This window comes from Microtus oregoni, unplaced genomic scaffold (assembly GCF_018167655.1).
Source record: "Microtus oregoni isolate MIOR12 unplaced genomic scaffold, Mior012 000127F_ref0000509, whole genome shotgun sequence".
NCBI lineage: Eukaryota > Metazoa > Chordata > Mammalia > Rodentia > Cricetidae > Microtus > Microtus oregoni.
This window is the reverse complement of record NW_024544770.1, coordinates 272,399-296,478: the sequence shown is the minus strand read 5'-3', so window position 1 is coordinate 296,478 and position 24,080 is coordinate 272,399. Positions and strand designations below refer to the sequence as shown.

Here is a 24,080-nt window from a genome sequence, read left to right as displayed (position 1 = left end):
CTCCGTTACTAGTACTCATGTGGTGATTCACAACCATTCTTAATGTCAATTCCAGGGGAATATAACACCCTCTTCTGATGTGTGCATGTATCAGGCATATGTGTTGTGCACACACATACATGCAGGCAAAATATTCATATACATAAAGTTTAAAAATCTAAAATAAATTTACCCAAAGAAGGGCTAGTAGCACCTGTATGGTACAGCCCAGTCTCTTGGTAATTCTGTTTTCAAATTCAAGGTGGTCATTTTAAACATTATTATTAATGTCTTAGTACTTATTGAGAACCAATTTCTAAGAAGATAAATATATATCCATCTGTAACATTTATGGTGTTATTTTTTAATTTTTTGATAAATATAAATTGTAAGGATCTCTGGAATTCAGTATAACATTTCAATACATACATTCAAGGTGCACTGATCAAATACAGTCTCCCTTTACTCATCTAATCATTGTTCAACAACCAGATCAGATTTTAGTTTTTAATCTCCACTTCTGGGTATGTGTCTAAAAAACCACGGGATCAGTATGCCAGAGAGATAGTTGTATAGCCTTGCTTATCACAGTGCTATTCACAACACATGAGATGTGGAATCAATCTGGCATCCCAAGGTTGGATGAGTGGATAAAAGCAATGTGGTAGCAATGTGAAAGAAATATTCCTAGCCAGGCAGTACTGGCACACTTGTAAGACACAGGCAGGCAGATCTTCGTGAGTTCAAGGCCAGCCTGGTCTACAAGAGCTAGTTCCAGGACAGGCTCCAAGGCTACAGAGAAACTCTGCCTCAACGCGCCCCCCCCAAAAAAAAAATTCTAAAAAGAACTTTTCAAACATTTCACAAAAATCACAAAATTCTCTCTAGAAAATCCAAAAGGTGTCACACTTGGAAAGCTAGTCTTAGAGTTGTGTAAAGTTTAGTTAAGAGTTAGTTTTAAGTCAATAGTATCAACATATGACAGCAATATCTAAAGTAGGAAAATAACAAGAAGTAATGATATTCAAAATGGCACTCAAGAATTAAAAACTGTTTTTAGATATCAAAAACAAAAGATCTATTATAGAGTATTGAGTAAATGATAGCACAAATATATTGGAGCTTATTATACAGATGTCTTTGAAGGCCCTCTCCTCTTCCTTCTCAGACTAACATTAGGCACTCTTTCCCTAAAGGAAAGCAAGAACCATGTTAGGTAATCTATCTCAGTTCATTTTAACAGGACTACTGTACTGTGTTGATTACTTATTTTCTACTTCATTTTTCTGGACAAGGAAGCCAAGGTCTGGGGAGATTAAGTAAACTGTCTAAAATGTAATGTTATAATAAATGGCACTCTAGGATTAACTCTTTCTCAAAAAGCCAGTTTGCATACCATTAAAACATGTCTGTGTTTATTCCCCTTCTCACCTTTTTTGATCACATCTGCCCTGCTTTACTTCCTGTATCTCCATGTCTCATTTAATATACCTTCTTTGGCATCACAGAAGGCATGAAGACATAAACTCTTAGTAACTGTTGCAAAAATAAGTCAGAGACTGCAACAGGGTAAAGAATGGAAGCTGAGCTGATGCTGGTCATCTAGAACAGAAAGCATGTGCCACAGTAAACAAAAGTAAGAATAAACACAGAGCTGACAAGATTGTTCATAGGTTAAAACCACTGCCAGATCTTTCAGAGGTCTTGAGTTCAATTCCTAGTAACCACAAGGTGACTTAAAATCATCTATAATGAGATCTGATGCCTTCTTTTGGTTTGCAGGCATGTATGCTGATAAAACTCTGTATACATAATAAATAAACAAATATTTAAAAAGAATAAACTCATAGAACTCCAGAGTGATTACTAATGCACACATTGGAACCCACACCTCTAAATAACCACTGGTTCTTTGGAAGAGTTATCTTGGAAATCTCAATGCAAATTCCAATTAAGATAGACTTTTTCAGGAGTTTTGGAGTCATTTTCAAAGTTCCTTCATAGCAATTTTACAAATAATAAGAATGCAGTCATACTATTTATGAAAAAACAATACAGAAGAAATGCAGTAATGTTGACTGTGAGAAAATAATACAAAATGGAAAAATACACTTTATCATGAAAAGTTTCTAAAGTTAATTTACCTTTGATGTACTTAAACAGATGCTATAATTTGGACAGAATATAGATGTGCTAAAAGGCTTTTGTAAAATACAGAAGAGGGTTTCTCAGCACGTTCAAGAGTGTTGCAGAGAAGTATATTTGCCTCTTTGTTATTGTTAAATCTATTTTACATTTCAATAGTACTGTTTTCTTTGCTAATAAAACATAATTGAAGCTCTTTTTTGTTTGCTGGGGTGGGAGACTCTTCCTTTTGCTCTGCAATGGTATTTTTTTGTATTAAGAAGCAAATAACATGATGAAAAATGGGGGGGATGGCACTGGTAGGTGTGGCAGGAGGAAAGGATAAAGGTGAGAAGAGACAAATAAAGATAGAAAGACTGAGAAAGATAAAAGCTTGACTGACATCATGAGGCATTAGAAAAATTAAAGAATGAGGATTACGGAGGCCACATATGAGAATAGGGTATGATGAATCAAGATACATAAAGGGCTAATTTGGAGTCTAGAGATATTTCAGTCAATACAGTGCTTGCTGCATGAGGCCCTGATGGGACATGCCTGTAATTGCAGCACTCTGGAAGTAGAGGCAAAAAAGATTAGAAGTTTGAGGCCATTCTCAGCTCTATAGCAAGTTCCAGGCCAGCTTGAAATATATGAGACCCTATAAAAAAGAATGAAAATGAAAGGAAGATGGAAGTTGGATGAGGAAAAGTAAGAAGGGGAGATTGGAAAGAAAGAGAAAGGTAAACAAACTTGTTTGAGAAACTTCCCTTTAGAAATTTTCCACACTGAACACAGAAACCATAGAGTCCAAATTAGTTTTAGTTTCTTCAAAGTACTGAAGAGAAAAGGAGAAATGAGGCAAGGAGACAGTTGGTATAGAAGGATTTTTTTTTTTTATATTCTGGTCAAGTGTAACATTCATTAATTGCTATGGTTGAATTATTTCCATATGTTACACTGAGAACTTTCATGATGGTAGCATAGCATCAAACACTATAGAATTATGCAGCCATTAGGAAAACCCTTGTGTCTGGCAGACATGTTACATATTTGTTTCTACTTGTCAAAGCATTATAATAGGTACTGCTCTATAAGCTAGTTTTGCTTTATTTAAAACTGGCAATCCCATGGGTTTTATGTTGTGAGAAATAAGACCGAAGGATGTCAACAAGTATAATAAGGTTCATTGAAAACCAGGTGGCTTTTAGAAGAGTGACAGTTCTTTCATTCACTTAATTGGTGACAGCTTCAAGGATTCTTAAACCTCAGGTTCCTAAACGAACAACTCATGTCAAGTAATAACGGAGGAATTCTTTTCTGCTTTAGAGCTTAATTATGCAGTATGAGAACTGGTGGGAGAGAAGATGTACCTCCCTGTAGTAGCTGTCCAAATTACTGAAAGACTTGAGGGCCTGCTTTCACTCCATCTTCATCAGAAAGAAGAAGACTTTTTAAAAGTCTTACTTCACAAAAATCTAGCAAAATGCCATTTTGTGCAATGCTGAATCACAGTGACAAACTCTTCTTGCAGAGTGGTTTGTGCATTTCTTCATGCACTTCTGTAAAGTAATTTCTAAAAATGAAATCACAAACGTTCTTAATGGTCAGCTGATCAGCCTCATGGCATGGAGAACAAATTAGTTACAGAATCCAGACAGAGTTTAGAAGTTTTGATGTCTATTCTAGCAGACATGATGTCAGATTACTCAATTCCAGAATTTCCATGAAAATTAAGTTTCCTGTATTTGTTCACTGAATAAAATTATTGCAACAGTGATCAAACAATCTACCTAACTCAACTACACACAATTATTACACACCTCTTGTGCTCTAGATTTTATTATGATGGTTGAGGTCACAGTGAATGAGACAGAAACTCGAATTTTAAGGTTCTTGTGGGTCTTGGAAATAAGAAAACAAACAGTTAAATATCTGTTTTTTTCCAAGGTGGAGAATGTGGCAATTGCTTTACAAGATAATGTCTTTATTTCCAATTATTTATATCATGTAGTGATACTACTTGTAGGGCAAATAAATGTAGCAATGAGATCACACTAGCAGAGAGGAAAGTTGCATTTTCTAGTGACACCATAGGAGTCATCATGCAAGGAAATATATAGTGTTGAGAACTGAGGTAGCTGTAGGATTCTGAACATCAGTTGTAATCTACTAGACAAAGAAAGGAGAAAGATTTTTCTGGCATACAGGAACATAGAATCAAAGGCATCATAATATGAGCATGGGTGAACACTGGGATTGTGAAGCAGGAAGGCACAGAGTTTGGAAACACAATCAGAAATGTGGTCAACTAGGTGACTAGGAGGGGATTTAGGAAGGCAAATTCATATGTTGGGGAATCTGGGTAGGAAAAAATAAAGGGCCCAAATCAAGGCCATGATGATGAAAGTAATTTGATGAAAAGCTTACAGCATTGAAGCTATAGGACCTAGAAAACTATCTGTGTAGAGTAGGAAAGAAAAAGAGATAGGGAATGTAGCTTGAAACTTCCATTTTTATTGTCTAGATGGATGATGAAGCACTGCTGAGATAAGTCATATAGGGAGGAATGGTCCAAGGTGTAATAGGCAGAGCAGTGGCACTCAATGATGTCCATTTCTTTTCTTTTCTTTTTTTTTTCATTTTTATACAGGGTTTTACTATGTAGCTCTGGATGTCCTGGAACTCACTCTGTAGATTAGACTGGCCTCGAATTCACAGAGATCTGCTTGTCTCTGCCTCCAGAGTGCTAGGATTGAAGGTGTATGCCACCACTGCCTGGCATGATGTTCATGTTCTAATCCCTGAAAGTTGTGACCATGTTATTTTAGAAGATCAAAATATACCACCTCAAAAACTGACCATAGGAGATTAGAATGTGCCATGCCAAATGCCTTCAAAATTTCTTTGAATGACTACTTTGAGAAGCATCAGATATAGGGGAAACTTTGGAAAGAAGATATGTTATCATTTTTTTGTAAGAAAAACTTCTGTTTTGTAAGGGAAATTGGGGCGGGACAATTCTGTATTCTGTCAATTATGTTTTAAATAAACACTGATTGGCCAGTAGCCAGGCGGGAAGTATAGACAGGCAACCAGACAGGAAGTAGAGCCGGGTCAATGAGAACAGGAGAATTCTGGGAAGGAGGAAGCCCATAGCTCTGCAGTCCTGTCCAGACACTGAAGAAGCAGGATGTCACCTGCCCTGCTGAAAAAGGTACTGAGCCATGTGGCTAACACAGATATGAATAATGGGTTAATATAAGTTTTAAGAGTTAATAAGAAGCCTGAGCTAATGGGCCAATCAGTTTATAACTTATGTAGACCTCTGTGTGGTTTTCTTTGGGGCTTACCAGCTGTGGGAACTGGGCAGGACAGGAACCCCAACAAGCAGGCCCTCCTGTTACAAATGGTGGGAGAACAGAAACCAGGCAGGACAGAAAACCTCCAGATAACAGGAAATTACTTTTATAAAATGACTTCCTTCCTATTAGGGAAGAGATATTTGCTAATTCACAAGGAATATATTAATGAAGAAGTCACCAATCATTATATTTCTCCCTTTCCTTTCCTCCCTCCAAGCCCTCCCATAAGCCCCATCTAGCTCTCCTTCAAATTCATGTCCTCTTTTTTCACTAATTTTATTACATGCATATATGTTTATACATATATTCATAAATATAGCCTTATTAGTCTGTACAATGTTACTTGAATGTATGTTTTTAGGGCTGACTATATAGTACTGGATGTGATGTGCCCTGAGGAGAACTATTTCTCAGCATTCTTTAGTTGCCTATAGTTCTTTAGATAGGGTTGAAGCCCCATAGATTTTTCCTGTCCACTTTGGCATGTCTAGTAGCATTGTCTTTGTTCAGCTCATATTTTGGCAGTCATGTTGGTGAGACTTTATGGGTATAATATCAGCTCTCAAGAAACCCCAACAAAGTATTAGTTTCTGAACATATGAATTTAGAAGAATATAAGAATTAAATAATTTATTTTCAATCTTTTAAAAAGCATGAGGAATAAGACATACATAAAAAATTCTTCTTCTTTGACATTATGGGAACTGGCCTCAAACTCCTAGAAAAATGTAGTGTATATTATATATCCTGTGATGTGTAGGACTCTGAAATTCTAGTCTTAAGATGACCATTTCATGATTCTGTTTGTGGGTTTAAATATGTTAGGGGTGTGAGAATATTGAACAAGAAAGGAAAATATCAACTTCTGCTTAGTAATCTAAGACTATTTCCTACAACCTCTTTAGTGAACCATAACACTGATTTATTCATGTTACTGAAGTTCTCCAATTTTCTGTAACATCTGCTAATCTAAAGATAATTTCTCCAGATGTTTTGGTAGATTTAAAATTGTTCCCACATAATGACTTCCAACATTGAATTGAGGATAGTAATCTTTGGGGTAAATGATGTCGTGAGACTAAGAAATGCCAGTAAAATTTATCAGGATGATAAGTTGTTCTTGTAGATGTGATTTTGCATATATAAAACAAAAATACATTTCTCAAACACACAGAGATTAAGTTGCTACAAAAAGCTCTCAAAGTGTTTCAAGAAGTCTGGATTACCTCTAAATTGGCAACTCATATCATGCCTTTCCCACATCTTTGAGTGAGTAGAATATTGTTTGTTCCATTTTTGAATGCCCACCTCACACACAAATAATCTGTGTACGAGTCACTCATCCAACAGGATGCCTTTCTGATACGTACAATAATTATGTATATCTCTCAAACAAAGATCTATTAAGAACCTACAGGAAAAACCACACAGGTGAGTGGAGTGCTTATTAGGGAAGCTAAAACAGTTAGCATGTGTGTTTCATTGTAAAGTAATTTAGGTGCTTGTGTATTTCCTATTTTGGTGACACCCATTGCCACCATTCCAGTTACTCAGGACTGAAACTTTACAACATCATTAAATCTATCTTTTCCTCATACCCCACATCCAATTAGCTGCCGATCATGTTGACTCTATGATCTCAACACACTTGGCATCTGACCATTCCTGTCTGCCACAGTTACTTCTTTCTGCGTGGTTTTGTCATGGCCTTGGAATTGATTTCCTTAGTTGGGAAGAAAGCCATCTCCATTGCCACTTCATTTCTTTTTTCATAATATGGACTTTATCTTTGCTTTTTTTTTTTTTTTTTGGTTTTTTCAAGACAGGGTTTCTCTGTGGCTTTGGAGCCTGTCCTGGAACTAGCTCTATAGACCAGGCTGGTCTTGAACTCACAGAGATCCGCCTGCCTCTGCCTCCCGAGTGCTGGGATTAAAGGCGTGCGCCACCATCGCCCGGCTATCTTTGCTTTTTAAATATGACTCAAACACCATGAGAAATTGCCATTATAAGCAGCCTAAAATGCAAACTTTTTAAGTTGATTTTCAAATGGTAAGAGATCTCAGTGGGTAAAGCACGTGCTACACAGTGCTAATATTTGAATTTGAATCCCCAGAACATATAGAAAGTGGCACTCCAAAGAGATTAGAGATGGTGGCAGGAAAGTCCCTGAAAGCTCAAAGACCATCTGGCATGGTGTACACTGAGGAAAACAGGAAAGTCTGCCTTAAATAAGGTGGAACTCAAGGACAAATACCTATGTTTGCTATCTAATTACCACATCTTCACTGTAACAAGTGGGAACCTCTAATCATATGCACCTCTCTCTCTCTCTCTCTCTCTCTCTCTCTCTCTCTCTCTCTCTCTCTCTCACACACACACACACACACACACACACACATTACATATGCACACATAGAGATTGAACATTTAGAAAACCCCTAAACATTCTTTCCTTTTTCCCCCTAAACTATTTTGCTTCTAATTGCAGTTATTGAACTCTAAATATACACATACAGGATTTACTAGCTTTTAATTTTGTACTGTTTAAACGATTTTCAGACATTTCTGTCCTAATCTTTCTACTGCTGAAAAGTTTGTATATTGGTCTGTAATAAACTTGAAACTTTAGAGTAGTAATCGCCTGTGGAGCTACTCTCAACGAGGTCCCTTGTCTGACAGCATAAGCATCATTTGCAAACTTACTAGAAAAGCAGAACTTCAAGCTGGACCCCAGACTTACTAATGAAGAATTTCTAGGGATGGGTACTAGCAACTGGTGTTTTAACATCCCTCCAAGAAGATGCAAAAATGTGACATGTAATATGTACAGCAATCTTTCTACCATTCCCTCTCCTTCAGTATCCCCTAATCGGTGTGCTTTTTAAACACTTAATATGTGTCTAGTGTGGCTGAAAAATTGAATATTTAATTTTATTTTTAAAATATAAATATAAACAGTTGTATGTTGCTAGTGATTGCCATATTGGACAGCACAGGTCTGGTCTCAGTACTAAATCCTTCAGTAGACAGTCACAATGTAATATTTGTGCTGTATTTCAACCTGTTCAGTTCCTCTAGCCATGGTTTCTTGCCCCAGAACCCTCACAAAAAAATATCAAAAGTTACCCATCTTTTAATGTAAGTCTTTGTTTTCCAAGACCTCCAGTATCTTTCTTATTTAAATTTGTTTCCCTCCTTGGTTTCCTTTTTAGCAATATACATATTACATTGCCCTCTTCTTTATACCTCAATAATTCTGGGGTAGTTTCACTTTCTCCTGAGAGAGAGCTCTTGGTTTAGCCAACTTTCTTTGACTAGGCAGAACGCTAGCTGGTACTTTGCAAATGGGAAACACTCAACAGCCATGTAATTGAATTAAATTTACAGGAAAGCAGATAGAAAAGTCTTCAACACCAACAATCCATCTTAGTATTCTTAGAAGTTGAGACAGATCAGAATGTTAACATACACAGTTTAGTTTAGAATAGGAAAAATGTTAAGGCTATAGTGAAACATTTGTCACAGGATCAAAACACATTGTTATAAAAATAAACCCACTGCCTGCTTCATCATTTCTTCAGCAGCAGGAAAGCATTTTCCTTTGGCAATTCTTTACCTCCATCACAAAGGTTCCTTAACTAAATATGAGATTAAAAACAGACTTGTAGCCTTTCACGGATGGCACTCCTACTGGCAGAAGCATATTTTTGCTTTGTGTAACAGAGATTTACATTAATTTCATGCAAGCTTTTAGAGTTCTGAATGAATCAATATTTTGTGAAAAACACGCTTGCTTTTACAGAAAAAGTGAGAAGAAAACTGCAACATACTCTGCTTTATTTCTGAGTTCTAGATTTGATCCTGATTTTTACACAGCTATAAAATTAAAATACAGGAAATTAAACACAACAAACCAAACACTAAGGTGGTTAATAAATACATTCAACCATTAATGTAGCAACTTCATTAGACTTTTATAGGGATTACATACCCACACTGACTCACAAATACAGTTTCCCAAACTCATATTTGACAACACCGCCACACAAAAGTCAATAGGAAATGGGTTATTTTTCAACAATGGGAAATGGCAGCATTCACATTAGATTTGAAAAACTGAACGTTAAACCCCATTGACAATTTGTTGTGTGCCTTTCATTATGAGAACTCAGCAACTAACCCCAGTACCAATTCCTCTGAGGATTTGTATTTTCAAAAAATTTAGGTTGACTGACAGGGCAGTGATGAAAGAGGATCATGATTCCAGAAGTGCTGAAGATTCACGCATGACACAGTTGATGTTTCTCTTAATCTGTTCTAAAATGTTTGGAAAAAGCAAAGGAGTACTGTGGGCAAATAACAACTAATATGCTGGTGTGTCTAAGAAAAAAAATCTATTAACCTTAATAATCTATAATTTACTAGAGCAAATGGTAAAATAAAATATTAAGATAGAAAAAAGATTCCATAATACAAAATATATGATCATAGCTATATAAGATAAAGCAAATATATGTGAAATCATATAAAAAGAACTTAAACTCCAAACTGTCACGACATGTTTCGCTTGAACAAGGACAAAGGTAGAGAGGGCGATGTGGTGATTATTTTTATACAGCAGCTTTAAATACTTTTGTTAGTGCCAATAATTTCTGGCAAGAATGTTTTCAATGCACTACTTAAAATCAAATGTAAAGTTATAATTGCTTGCAGTGCTAGAGATGGAACTTGAGCCTCAAATATGGTTAGCCAACTTCTCATAACTGAACGACTTATATCTCTGATCTCAAAGTTAGAATTATTTTAAGAAAGAAAAATAACATCCTATTGAAGAAAAGGCATCAGGGGTGGTGGCTCATGTCCATACTCTTAGCATTAGAGAAGACTGCAGCAGGAGAATTGCCATAAACTGAAGAATTCTAGGCCAGTCTGGGTTTCAGGGTCTTCAACCAACCAACCAACCAACCAAAACAAGAAGAAATAAAATAATAAAAACAAAAAGGAAGAAGGAAAGGCATTTCTTTTATAATTGAGGATTTTCAGAATAACATATATAAAAGCAATTTTTAAAAATACACGAGACCTGGCTGGGCAGTGGTAACACACGCCTTTAATCTCAGGACGCAGGAGGCAGAGGCAAGCAAATTTCTATGAGTTTGAGCCCAGCCTGTTCTACAGAGAGAGTTCCAGAACAGTCTCCAAAGCTACAGAGAAACCCTGTCTCAAAAAAACCAAAAGCCAAAAAACAAATATATATGACTATATGACCTGAATGAGGACAACACCAATAAGTATGCTAACATGGAACTGGAAAATCTCACAGTCCTCACCCCTAGACAAAAAACTATAGGCAGGAAGAGAGGCAGAAATAGTTTTGCCCAGGGAAAAACATACTAATTGGTTATCTAATACCAAGTGGTTGCCTCTGATAATATTTACATAGAAGTAAAACTAAACAACTGAGCAAGTTGCACTTATATATTTAGAAACGCACACACAAACACACACATATGTAACAACAATTAAAGACACAGAGGCCATGAATTTGAGAGCGAGCAAGGGCGTTAAATGGAAATGGTTAGGAGAAGGAAAGGGAAGAGGGAAATGATGTAATTACATTTCAATTTCAAAAATAAAATGTATCAAAAATATTTTAAAGAAACATGAAATAAAAATCAATCAGGCTTTATTTATACTATCTGATTAATACGAATAAATGATGATGAAGACTTATGTAATAATTTGTAGCTTCAAAGTTGCACTTTTACATACATTTTTCCAGTTTTCAATTTGGTGGTGAGATGGGTATCAGCATTGTCATTTCACAGATGAACAGAATGAAACTTAAGCCTGTTAAAGCCACTTGGCTAGTATCACCCAGGCTGTTTATAGCAAAGCTACAATTAGACTAAAATTCTTGGTTCCAAAGCTGAGGGCTAGATGCAATGTTCTTTCATCTAAAGGAGATCCAGATGACATAAACGGACTAGCTGAATCTGGATACAGAATCTACATAGTTAATGGATTTGCAAAATCTAGTGTTCATACTTGAATTTTATATATGTTTTAGTGACTTTTCTCGTTGCTGCAGAACACATTACAAAAGCAACCTAAGAAAGGAGGTGTCTACTTTGACTGACAGTTTGAGCATGGGGAAGTCCTGGCCGAAAGATATGGGATAGTTGGTCCCATTACATCCAGAGTTAAGAAGCAGAGAAGGTTGAATGCTGGTGTTCAGCTCATTTAATGCAGTCCAGGACCAAAGCCGTAGGAGCAATACCACCCGTATTCGGGGTGGGTCTTCCTACCTTAGTTAACTAAGTCTAGAAAATTCCTCACAGGTATTCCCAGAGGCTTGTTTCCTAAGTGAGTTTAGGCCCTTTCAAGTTGATAGGCAACATTAACCATATGTACAGCAATAGTCTTGTAGTCTGAGAGGTCCCAAGTTAACTTCTCTCAACACTCTTTCTAGTGATTTCTTCTTGAGATGGAGAAAGCATCAGAGGGAGTGAAGACTTAAATATCCTTGTTTCCCAATCACATCTTTACATTCTATCACATTTAAGGCCTAGTCTTTGTTCATTCACTTGCTCTTCATATATGTATTGATTCACTGCTATTTTGTTTATTGTGTGTGTAGAGCATGGGGTTAAAGGGAAGGACATATCATTTCTGGCTTCAGGGAACAGCAAGGTCTTGGAGGAAAGAGTCAAAGGGACTAGCACTTGTGACAGAAGGCAAAGCAATGCTGCCCTGCTCTCAACTCATGGCAGCACTATTGTCATGGCCTTCCAGTTGCATTTTGTCTTAGTTTTTTTATCTGGTGCTGGGATCAAACCCTCTGACCAAAAGAAACACAAGGCAGGAACGCTTTATTTCAACTTAGAGTTTCAAGCTACAGCCTACCATTTCAAGAAAGTCATAAATTTCAGAGCTTGAGATAGCTAGTCACACCGCATCACAGTCAAGAATGGAGAGAAAAAAAGATTATCTTTTATAGTGAAATATCTGCACATTATTCTGCCCCATGCCTGACTGTAACCTCTCATCTTCTCCCCCCCACAACTGCCGCAGTCCTCAATGAGAATGCTTCATTTTTTTCAACAGACAGCCACAGCACTAGGAGTAACATTCAAACTAACATTCAAACTTCAGAAGGTCAAGGCATCCATGACCTGAAGCCTGCCCTTTTCCCCCCAACCTTATTCCCTCTTCTTTAGCTACTATGTTCCCTAAGAGTTTTCTTAGCTCAAAGACTTAACATAGTTTGCTCCATCTAACTGGCAAGTTCCTCTCGTGACCAGTGAACCTTTATCGGTTATGTCATCACTTCAATAACACACCCAGGAAAGGCTGTCCCCGTCTTCTCTCACTTCTTTTCACAATCTGCTTCCATTATCCATTGTCTAGCCCTACATCTTGCTCTGTATCCTGAATCCCATGCAACTCTCTCTGTGACTTTATCCCTCCATCTGTCTGGCTTGTGTTGGGCTCAGGCACTGGAAAGCCTCAAGAAGAGCTGCAAGGGTTTCAAGCATCCACGTGTTTTCACTCCCTCTCTTGGGTGTCACTCCAGGTCCAACCTCCTGCCAGCACACCAGCACACCAGTTTTCACTGGCACATTCTCTTCCCCTTCCCCTCCACCACACAAGCAAATGAGCATGTTTCCTGTGTTCCCTTGATTCTGCCTCATCTCTAGAAACAGCTCCTTTACCAGCACAGTTTTTGTTTTGTTTTGTTTTGTTTTACCTTGTGAAATGAATTCTCTGTCCAATCAGCATTTGGGCATTTGTACTCCTCAGTCTACAGCACCTGCCCTTCCTGGTATTTCCTCCACAACACTCAATCATTTTTCTTTGAAATCTTACAATTTTTAATAAATGTATGTATGAATATCCATATTTGGATACTTTAATACCTGTCACCTAATCTGAAAGTATCTTATATCTCCCACAGGACCTACGGTTGATTTGCTAATAACAATTAAATTCATTGATTAAAGGCTAGAAAATAATCACCACTGTAGGAAAAAAAAAACCACAGCACTTCATGAAATAAATCATAATTTAAAACACCAGTGTTAACACTAACTATCCTTTCAGGTATCATTTATATAATTCATTACTGGCGAAGTTTCCTTGACTTGTAGAGCACCCGAGACCATGAGGAGGAGACATAGCATTCCCTCCTGAATGTGAAGACGGTTCTAGGTGCCACTTTCCTGGAGCTGCCTCTTTCAACTAAGGATCGTTCTTCTCTCCCTTTGGGAGAGGGAAAGGGAGGGAAAAAAAGAAAAAGAAAAGCCAAAAACAAAAGCAAACAAAACAACCCCCAAACAAACCAAATAACAAAACAAACAAACAAACAAAAAAAACAGTGTTAACCAGGCACAGTCGTGCACACCCGGAGTCCCAGCACTCTGGCGGCTGAGGCAGGGATGGAAATTGGGTTACAAAGTCAGTTCCACATCAGCCTGGATAACATAGAAAGACCCAGTATTAAATACAAGCAAACAAATAAACAGTGCTAATATGGGGAATTTATAGATTAAAAACACAACACACATGAAGGAGAATGCTTGAAGGTTTAAAAAATATGTGTATGAAATAAAAATAAAAATTTTTAAACAACTAAAGGTCTGGTCAGAACCAAGAGAGCAACAGAAGTTCCAGACCATGAACGTGTGGGGCTTGTGCATGCCAGGGTCACCAAAATGTGCTCCTTCTGTTCCTCTACTGTAAAAATATATACTTGACATTTCCAAGAAAATGATTTGGTTCAGCTTATATCATAATCATGCTCAGTAGAGAACTAGCAAACACAGGTATGCCATTAAAGTTGAGTATACTGGAGTGAAAACAGGTTGTGGATGTGTGATTCAACTGTCTTTTGTTCACTGCCTCATTTGTACTATACTCTGCTGAGCACAGAAACAAGAGTAGTTTTCATTTGGAAGCTCTTAGACTATTGGATAAGATAGAAGGAAGCATAGCGAGAATGGAGCACATGAGAAACATGAGCCATTGGTACAACTGGGTCAAGAAAACAAGTGCTATTAAGGGATGAGCTTTATCAGGAACACATTTGGAAGTAAGATTATATTTCGATTTTGTTCAGAAAACAAGATGCTCTAACGATAATCTTTTCTGTTTCCCCCCCTATTAACTCTTTAAGTATGACAAGAAGGAAGACACATGTAAGGCAAATAGGTTGCCTTGAGGTAATGCCTCTGCTCAGATAAAATGGTACAGTTGGTACTGGCAGGTAAAGAGGCAAGGACATGAAAATTGCCTGGCTTTTATTACGGGACTCTAAATCTGTGAGTCCAGATTTAGATAAAAGCTGATCAAAGCGGACAGTTTCCAAAGCTTTTGGCTGGAGTTTCTGGGAACTTAAAAATTCCTGTGTTCAGAAAAGCACACATAGTATGCATATTGTCAAGTGTGATACACTTGTGTGCAGCCCTGGGTTGAGTATATGTGGTTATTATGTGACCTTTGTAATCCACAAGGTAGCAGTCACATTTACTCACAGGCCTGGAATATTTAGAAATAATCCAACACCACTTTTCATTGAAATATTTTTAACCTCATATAAAGGTAAAATTATTTCTACAAATAATTATATCATTTTCATGGTGTTGGGAATGAGTTGCTCTAGCTCAGAGAACTCACAGTAAACCACAAATTATTCTGATTAGATACAAATAAATTCTGAGGTCCTGTCTTTGCTCACTCATTAGACTAGGTGTCAGTAATCTTTTTGGACATATGGGGCCAGATAATTAATAACTTAGATTTTGTGAACCATATGATTTCCCTTGCCACAATTCAACATTATTATGGTAAGTAAAAACAGCCTCAGATAATATGTAAATGAACGGGTGTGGCCACAACCCAATAAAAATTTGATTACAAAAGTATGCTTCAATCCAGATTTGGCCTATGGGCTGTAGTTTGCCAGGCTTGTTACAGACTACAGAAAAGGAAAGGGTGGGGGGTAGGGGGTGAACTACAAACCAGAAAGACAGCTTGATAAGAGGTAGTAGAAGTAGACCAATTGTGGCAGCGCCATAATAGTATCAAAAGGAGAATATTCTATTTATGATCCATTCTAAGGTAAGAGCAATCATCAACAAACTCCAGAACTTTTATTATCAATTTTTTTCTTATAGCTTATGCCATATTTTTCTTACACTTTATCAAATTCTTTATTATGAAAATGTACTTGAATAATTTGCTATCTGCTATAACTACTGTGCAAAAAGATTTCCATTTTGATCAAAATATATAGATATCTATCTCAGCAATAAGAAGCTAATTATAGTAGGGATGAGCCTTGAAAACATTAGGCCTAGTGAAGGAAGCAGGCCAGGAAATGATAAATAGTTTATGATTCCACAGATAGAAAAAGTCCAGAAGAGGCCAACGCAGAGAAACAGGAAGCAGATTAGTGGTTGCCACAGGCTGTGGAGAAGGGGAGATGGGGAGGAAGGGCTAGTGCTTACAGGATTTCACTTTCGAGTGAGGAAAATGTTTTAATTAGGCATTGGTGATGGCTGCAGAACTCTCTCTCTCTCTCTCCTCCCTCCCTCCACCTCGCTGTCTCATTATTTTTATTAGCTTGTAAAGCGTGCAGAAGCCTTTCTTCACTCTGAAATCCACTGCAGTGCATATGCTCAGATGGGTGCCATCTTTCCAGACAGCAATTGGAGGCAATAAGAAAACACAACAGAAATGAGTAGGAAAAGAAGACGTCAAAACTCAAGAATAGAGAAAAAATATTTCTGCTTCTGGGGTGGTCCCCTGTTTTTCAAGAAAAGTACAAAAGAATTTTAGTTGTGTCTTGAGAGCAATTGGATATGATTACCATGCTTTGAATAGATGTATGAAATTCTCAAAGAATAGGTAAGTAAAATAAAAAGATTAACAAGAAAATTCCTTGCCTTCCAACGTCTGTGTGGTAGTCGATGTGTTTATGAGTTAACAGCTGATATGCCTGGAACTAAGAGCTTTTCATATGTTATCAATTGAGGACAATTCTGCAAAATCATGCATTATAAAGCCCATTTTACAGGTGAACAAATTGACAAAGGCTTTATTTTTTTTTCCCCTCAATCCTTTCTAGTTTAATAGATTTCCTGCAGGAGTTTACTCCAGTAAGAGAATAGTGTTAGCCTGAATCTCACTCTCTGGACATTGCTCAGTGATTTGATCGCCCCTCGAAGGGGATTGCACAGGTAGCCCTGCAAACATGTTCATAATGTCACCATCTGGATTTTCCAACTAGGCTCTCTGCTCCCTCTACAAACCAAAACTATCAAAAGGATCTATTTCAAACTCAGATCAGCCCACGTTCCTCCCCTGTTTTAAAAGCCAAGTCCCAAATCCTAGTTTAGAAGGGCTTGGTTGGCCTGCTTCCACTCCCTATCACATCTGCCACATCCTGCCTTTGCCCTTCCTGCCCCAGCCCATGGCCCTGCCTACCCACACAGCCTTGGCAGTTTATGCCAAATGATGCTTCTGCCTGGAATGCCTTGGGCAGAAAAGACTGCTTTCCCATAGCCTCCTAAAGATACCATCTTTGTCTACTTTTCTAGCCACAAATCACCCTATTTAAATGCTTTGTCAAGCTCTGGGCATGTGTCATTTCCATTTTCACCTCTCTTCTCTTCATTCGTTCATTCTTTCTTTCTCTTCCCTCTTCTTCCTCTTCTTCCTTTTACTCCTCCATATCCTCCTTCCCTCTTTCTCTCCCTGCCCCAGACTCTTCTTTCTTCTCTCTTCTTTCTATTTCTTCTTGCTCCTTGGCCTCTTTCTCCCTAAACCTCTTGCTTCCTTTCCCTGTGTAAAATACACTCTATGAGAACATGAACTCGGGGTTGTTTACCTGCCCCTGGCCCATTTTAAGCACTCAAATATTTGTCGAAAGAATTAATGAATGCCAATGAAACTTGGCAAGGGTTCTGTGTTTTGCTAAATGATTAAAGCCCTAAATCCCACAGCACATAGTTTTGGCTCTGCAGAGAAATAATCCATAAATAGGACTAATGACCACAAACTTCAGAAGGCCCTAACCAACAATGACCATTTACAACTACCCCCACCCAGAGACAAGTTTAAGCTTGATGTGAGTTTTTATTACCTTCTCATAAACCCCTGAATCATATGCTTTACAGGGCAAGTGCTAATGCAGTCATAATTATATTGGTGTGAACACATTGTCATAGAAATGTAGAAAACATAGGCATAGGCATTTAAGAGAAAGCAGCTGCTCCCAACCCAAGAGCAACCGTCGCATAGAAACGGGCCAGCAAGCACACAGCTAAGGAACTTAAACTGAGTGACTGAAGTGACACACCCTATAAATCATAGATTAAGATGACAGTTTGTCCCAGTACCTCAGAGCAACCAACTTGCTGCCCAGAGAGTTCTGTGCATTTCGGTAAATCTGTAATTAAGATATAGACATCACTCTCCCCCGATAGTAATACCCATTCTTGTTTAATTAACCCAGGCACTAAAAAGTGGTAACTTCAGTCTGTGGGTGATTTCCTTTCTCTTTTTCTTTGGAAGCAGATCAAGAAACAAGAAGAGACATGACCTCATTATAAATTCAGCCTTTACTTAGTTTTCCCCCTTTAATCTTTGAAATAACAATTGCTCCATTAAGACACTCAAAAGTGAAAAATGTCAAGCCCTTGACCTTTTCTCAATTCACACTCATGCTGAGGCAATGAACACCCCCCTCCCTCCTCCCCTCAGCATGAGTACATTCTCTAGACTCAGCCATGATTCTAGGTCAGGATTTCTACGCCTTAGAACTACTGACATTTTGAACCAGATAAATCTTTATTATGAAAGCTAACTTGTGTCTGGTAGGATGTTTATCAGCATCTCTGGTCTCTATTTATAAGATTCCAACAGTACTCAAGGCTTGAACAACTAAAACTGATTCCAGATATTCCAAAATGACCATCATAAGGCAAAAACACCCTCGGTTGAAACCACTGTTCAGGACACAGTAGTATCAAAACTAACATATTGTGTGTGAGTTGTGCTTAATGTTCCTTATTGTACTGAAATCGCATGTGGCTAGAATTACTCTTATAGGAAGAGTTCTTGAGATTTATTGCACAATTTGATTCACTCATTAAATACTGTATGTCAAGATTACACCCTTTAATAAAAACAACCAGTGGTCATAAGTAATCTCTTCTGAGTCTGAGCATTTTTTGGATTGGGCAGAACAACTTTAAACCAAGTTTCAAATTAGACATTTGAAGATCATAATATTTGTATGAAGAATTCTTTTCTGGAAAGAAAATGGAGGGCTGGTTTTAGTTTGAAACCAATGAAAAAACAAGTCATTTGTCTCTGTCTTTTGCTAAAACAACCAACCTTAATGACAGTGTACTGAAAAAGCAGAACTAGCCTTGGTATCAGCCTTATGAGAGTTTACAACTCCACAAAGTCCATTAATCAGCAAGCAACCTATAAAGCCAACCTAAAGAACACATGTTGTTGGAGAACTGCCTCGTTTTCTTGCCTTGGTTACAATCCAAGAGCAAATCCTCCAAGTCTAAATCTTACTACCATAAAATGTCTTATCTGCTTCTCCTCAGGAAAGGCCATCAACAAAATCTCTGTACACTGTTTTCCCAAAAAGGAATGAGGCTAAATATTTGTTCACCAAGAGGCACTAGGTGGTAAGAAACAATGAACAAGAAATCTACCATAAATCTTCTTGGGCCTCCTCTTGTAAAGCTGACATGGATTTAGAAAAAGCTTTTCTTCAGTGGTTTCATAAACTTTACAATTTGCCCAGGCATAATTTATTATAACTGAAATAGTACATTTTAAAAGCTGTCCATAATAATATAGGCTATTTGACATCATATATGACGTTGGTCAGTGTAACACACTTCTATGACATAGTCACAGTATCACAGGGTCATTTGATTTTTGCTTGCTTTAACCATTTTCTTGTATCACACACAGAGAGACAGGCAGACAGTCAAAGACTGTCAAAGTAATGCAGTTTTTTTGAAGCTTGAACCCAGAACCTCAGGTATGTTAGGCACGGACTCTGCTACTGAGTTACAACCTAAATCCTTTGTTTTGATTTGTATATGAAAAGTCTGCCATTGACTCTTGAGTTTGGATATTTGATCCATGTTTGTAATGCTGTTTGGGGAGATAGCAGAACTTTTAGGAAATAGAGCATTCTCCTCCTCGTTGGTTTTCTTAGGGTTTTAGGGGTGGAAGGAGGACACAAATATAGAGTTATTTGGTAAGAGGAGCCTCGTCTTAGAAAATGCCTCCATCAGATTGCGTGTAGGCAAATACTGTGGATATTACTTTAACTATGTAAAAATGTGTTACATTTCGTTTATGTTGTGGAATATTACTTTAACTAGGCAAAGATATGTCACATTTGGTTATGTTTAACTTATTTAATGATGTCATGATGTGTTGTTGTTTTACCTTACTTTCATAAGGCACATGATTGGTCTAATAAAAAGCGGAACAGCCAATAGCTAGGTAGTAGAGAAATAGGCTAGATGGGTTGATGGGCGGAGAGAATAAATAGGAGAAAGAATCTAGGTTGGAGGAAGAAGCTAATGAGGAAGAGAAGGAAGGTGATGCCTGGGGCCAGCTAGCCAGGCAGTCACCAGCCAAACAGACAGGATCCAGCCAGCTAGGCACGGAAGAAGCAGTGAAAGTAGGACTGTTGCATAATTAAATGAGGTCCTCAAGAGCATATAATAAAATATAACAAAGTTTATTGGAGATCACTCACAATAGAAAACCACTGTATGCTTCTGCTCTACGCGTGCTGGGGCTGTGAACTGAACTGCTTTGAGTTCTAAAAAGGCTAGTCATTTTGGCAAGAAACTGCTCTTGCCTGGACTGCTTGGTGGTTTGCTGTATGAACCGGATATGCAGGACCCACACAAAAATGACTGCTAAACTTGCCAAAAAAAAAAAAAGGAAAAAAGATGAGACAGTCTTTCAGGGTCCCCGCTTCATAAAAGAGTCTGACAGACATTCTACAGGACACACAAAAAATTGACTAGCAAACTGCCCATAAAGGTAAAAGAGTCTTTCAAATTTTCTGCTTCATGTAAAAGTCTTCCAGATACTATGGACCTGTAGGCTAAAGATGGATACCCCAAAGTTGAACTGTCCAGGCACCAAGATGTCTCTGTCAGTTCTAGAAGTGTTTATAATGGACTTGCATTTGACTTAGGTAATACTATATGGTGTGGGAGAATTGTCTGTATTCTGTCAATCATGTTTTAAATAAATGCTGATTGGCCAGACAGGAAGTATAGGTGGGAAAACCAGACAGGAAGTAGAAATGATGCAATGAAAACAGGAGAATTCTGGGAAGGAGGAAGTTGATTCCTCCCACTCCTGCCCAGACCACCAAAGCAGCAGGATGTGATCTGCCCCACTGAAAAAGATACTGAGCCACATGGCTAACATAGATCAGAAAAATGGGTTAATCAAGATGTGAGAGTTAGCCAGTGAGAGGCTAGAGCTAATGGGCCGATCAGCTTATAATTTACAGAGACCTATGTGTGATTTTCTTTGGGGCTAAACAGTTGTGGGGTACCGGGCAGGACAAAAACCCCAACAACAAGCAGTCCCCGTTCATGTTACAGAATGGCACCTACGTGGATAACTGCACCCACAGAAAGCCTGAGAAAGCTTGGGAAAGACTAGAGTAAAGCATTTCAGTTTTCAGTCATAGCAGGAAAAAAGCAGCACTGTTTTAAAATGCTTGCTTTCTGGGCCATCCTGCCAGGGAAAACTCTGACTCTTTCAAGCAGGTGGTCCAGACTATAGAACTATGGACACAATGTTGCCACTTACTTCCTGGCAAGGAACTTAAAACACCATAGAGCTGTGGCAAAAAAACTTCTCCATATTCCTCAGCAAATTAAAGACGCATGTGTTCAGAAAAAGAGAGATATACAGTAAAGAGAAATTCAAAGAGTAAGCAAACCTCTAAATGGTTTACAGTGTGTTAAAAATATATACAGGCTAAAGATTAAAGTTCTCAAAAAAAGAAAGAAAGAAAGAAAAGAGTAGCCTGGGAGGCAGAGACAGACGGATCTCTGTGAGTTCAAGGAAAGCCTCGTTTACAGAGGGAGTTCCAGGACAAAGATACACAGAGAACCTGTCTCAAAAAGCAAAATATTAAAAATAAAAGAAATAGAGGTTAAAATAAAGCCATGTAAAGATGGAAAATACACAGAGAATCTGGATACTGTATGTTATTATGCTCTCTTTGAATAGTTTGAATGCTGAGGAAGGAGCAACAGCTTCTAAAAGATATTTGCTTATAAATGCTGCAGAATTAATTCAAGATAGGTATTTTAAAAGTGCCTTGCCTTCAAAATTGAAGTCAAAAGGTACGTTACTTTGGAGAAGAGATTTTGCTTTTGTTTCCACAGAAAATGAGAGGCTATGGATTTATTTAGAGTTTAGAAAAATCAACTTTGATCAAGGAAGACTACCTGAAAAATCTCTGGCAGAAATAGATGGCCCAGATGTCTAAATTCTTCATCCAGAAGAGGTTCAAGTCTGCTGCCTGAGATGATCAAGACTCACAGGATACTTTAGTCAGGACTTGATCATAACTCTAAATTTTCTTAAGTCTCCATAAGATTATCAGCACCCCCAACCAGCTGGAAGTAGCCTGGAATACTACGCCCACATTCCCAAAAAATGTACTATGGATATTTTCCTTTGTTTTCTTTTTTTTAAAAAAGAGGGGGAAGTGGTGTGGGAGAATTGTCTGTATTCTGTCAATCATGTTTTAAATAAACGCTGATTGGCCAGGCAGGAAGTACAGGTGGGAAAACCAGACAGGAAGTAGAAATGATGCAATGAAAACAGGAGAATTCTGGGAAGGAGGAAGTTGATTCCTCCCACTCCTACCCAGACCACCAAAGCAGCAGGATGTGATCTGCCCCACTGAAAAAGGTACTGAGCCACATGGCTAATATTGATCAGAAAAATGGGTTAATCAAGATGTGAGAGTTAGCCAGTGAGAGGCTAGAGCTAATGGGCCAATCAGTTTATAATTTATGGAGACCTACGTTTCATTTTCTTTGGGGCTAAACAGTTGTGGGGTACCAGGCAGGACAAAAACCCCAACAACAAACAGGACCCTCCATGTTACAACTATATCCTTCTAGGGTTTTTGATGGAGTTAAAGACAGATATCGTTTTCCTTAATTGTGATAAAAGATAAATTAAATGTAAAACTTTAGACTCACAAAATAAAATAGATGATGAAATATTTTCTTTAATTTTGTCAAATACAAACAGTTAAAAATATTTTAACTGTAATTTTTGCTTAGTAACTCTTTTGTTATATATAATTTTATTTATTTATTTATTTATTTATTATGTATACAATATTCTGTCTGTATGCCTGAAGGCCAGAAGAGGGCGCCAGACCTCTTTACAGATGGTTGTGAGCCACCATGTGGTTGCTGGGAATTGAACTCAGGACCTTTGGAAGAGCAGGCAATGCTCTTAACCACTGAGCCATCTCTCCAGCCCCATGTTATATATAATTTTACTACGTTAAAGTTTAAACCTTCCTTTTTATTTAGACAGAGAAGGAGAAATGATGTGGAATGTCCTTCTGTATATGTGTTGCTTTTATTGGCTAATGAATAAAGCTGTTTTGGACAATGACTTAGTAGAGTAAAGCCAGGTGTGAACTCTGAGCAGAGATGCAGAGAAAAAGATGGTGAAGTCAGGTCAGATGCCAGCCAGCCACTGAGGAAATAGACATGTAGAAAAGGAGGTAATTCCAGGGCTACATGGCAATACATAGACTCATAGAAATGGGTTACTTTAAGATGTAAGAGATAGCTAGAAATATGCCTGAGCCATTGGCCAAACAGTGTTGCAATTAATATAGTTTCTGAGTGATTATTCATGTCTGGGTGTCTGGGAAACAAAACTGCAGTCTCCATTTACAGAGGACATACAGAATGAAAAAAAGGCAAAAAGCCCTGAGGCATAACATAAATGAAGAAAACCAGGTTGGTTTAAACTATAAGAGCTAGTGGGATAGGCATAAGCTAAGGCCAACAATTTATATATAATAGTAAGTCTCCGTGTCATGATTTGATTTTTGATGGTCTGAGGAAGCCTGACACACAAATCTGTTGGGTAGTTTCTTAATGATTGATGTGAGAGGACCCAGCCTACTTGAGGACTATGCTGCCTCTAAGTAGATAGCTCTGTGTTGCATAAGAAAGCAAGTCAAATTCATGGAGAGCAAGCCAGTAAGCAGCACTCTTTCAAGACTTCTGATTCAGTTCTTGTCTCCAGGTTCCTGCCCTGCCCCCTCCCTCAATGGACAGTGACTTGGAATATATAAGTCAAATAAATCCTTTCCTCCTCTAGGTGCTTTTGTTCACTGTCTCTAACACAGAGACATGACTAAGATAAGCCTCAATGGAGGAAGTGGTTTACAATAGCTGGTTTTGAGCGTTTTAGCCTCGCTTTGCTTCCTGTTTGCTCTCTGCCTCTTCTGTTTCATGTTTTGTATGTTTTCATGTTTGGCTGCTGCAAGCT

The 24,080-nt window shown here is 37.9% G+C and overlaps 1 protein-coding gene and 1 non-coding gene across 2 annotated transcripts in view; one reads left to right on the top strand and one right to left on the bottom strand.

Moving 5' to 3' along the window:
- Positions 1 to 24,080, bottom strand: part of LOC121444458 (E3 ubiquitin-protein ligase Midline-1) — a 370,913-nt gene that overhangs the window by 320,957 nt on the left and 25,876 nt on the right. The gene's annotated exons all lie outside the window — the stretch shown is intronic.
- Positions 13,556 to 13,763, top strand: LOC121444484. Its single transcript, XR_005973786.1, has one exon. It is a non-coding gene; the product is annotated as a small nucleolar RNA U3 (small nucleolar RNA).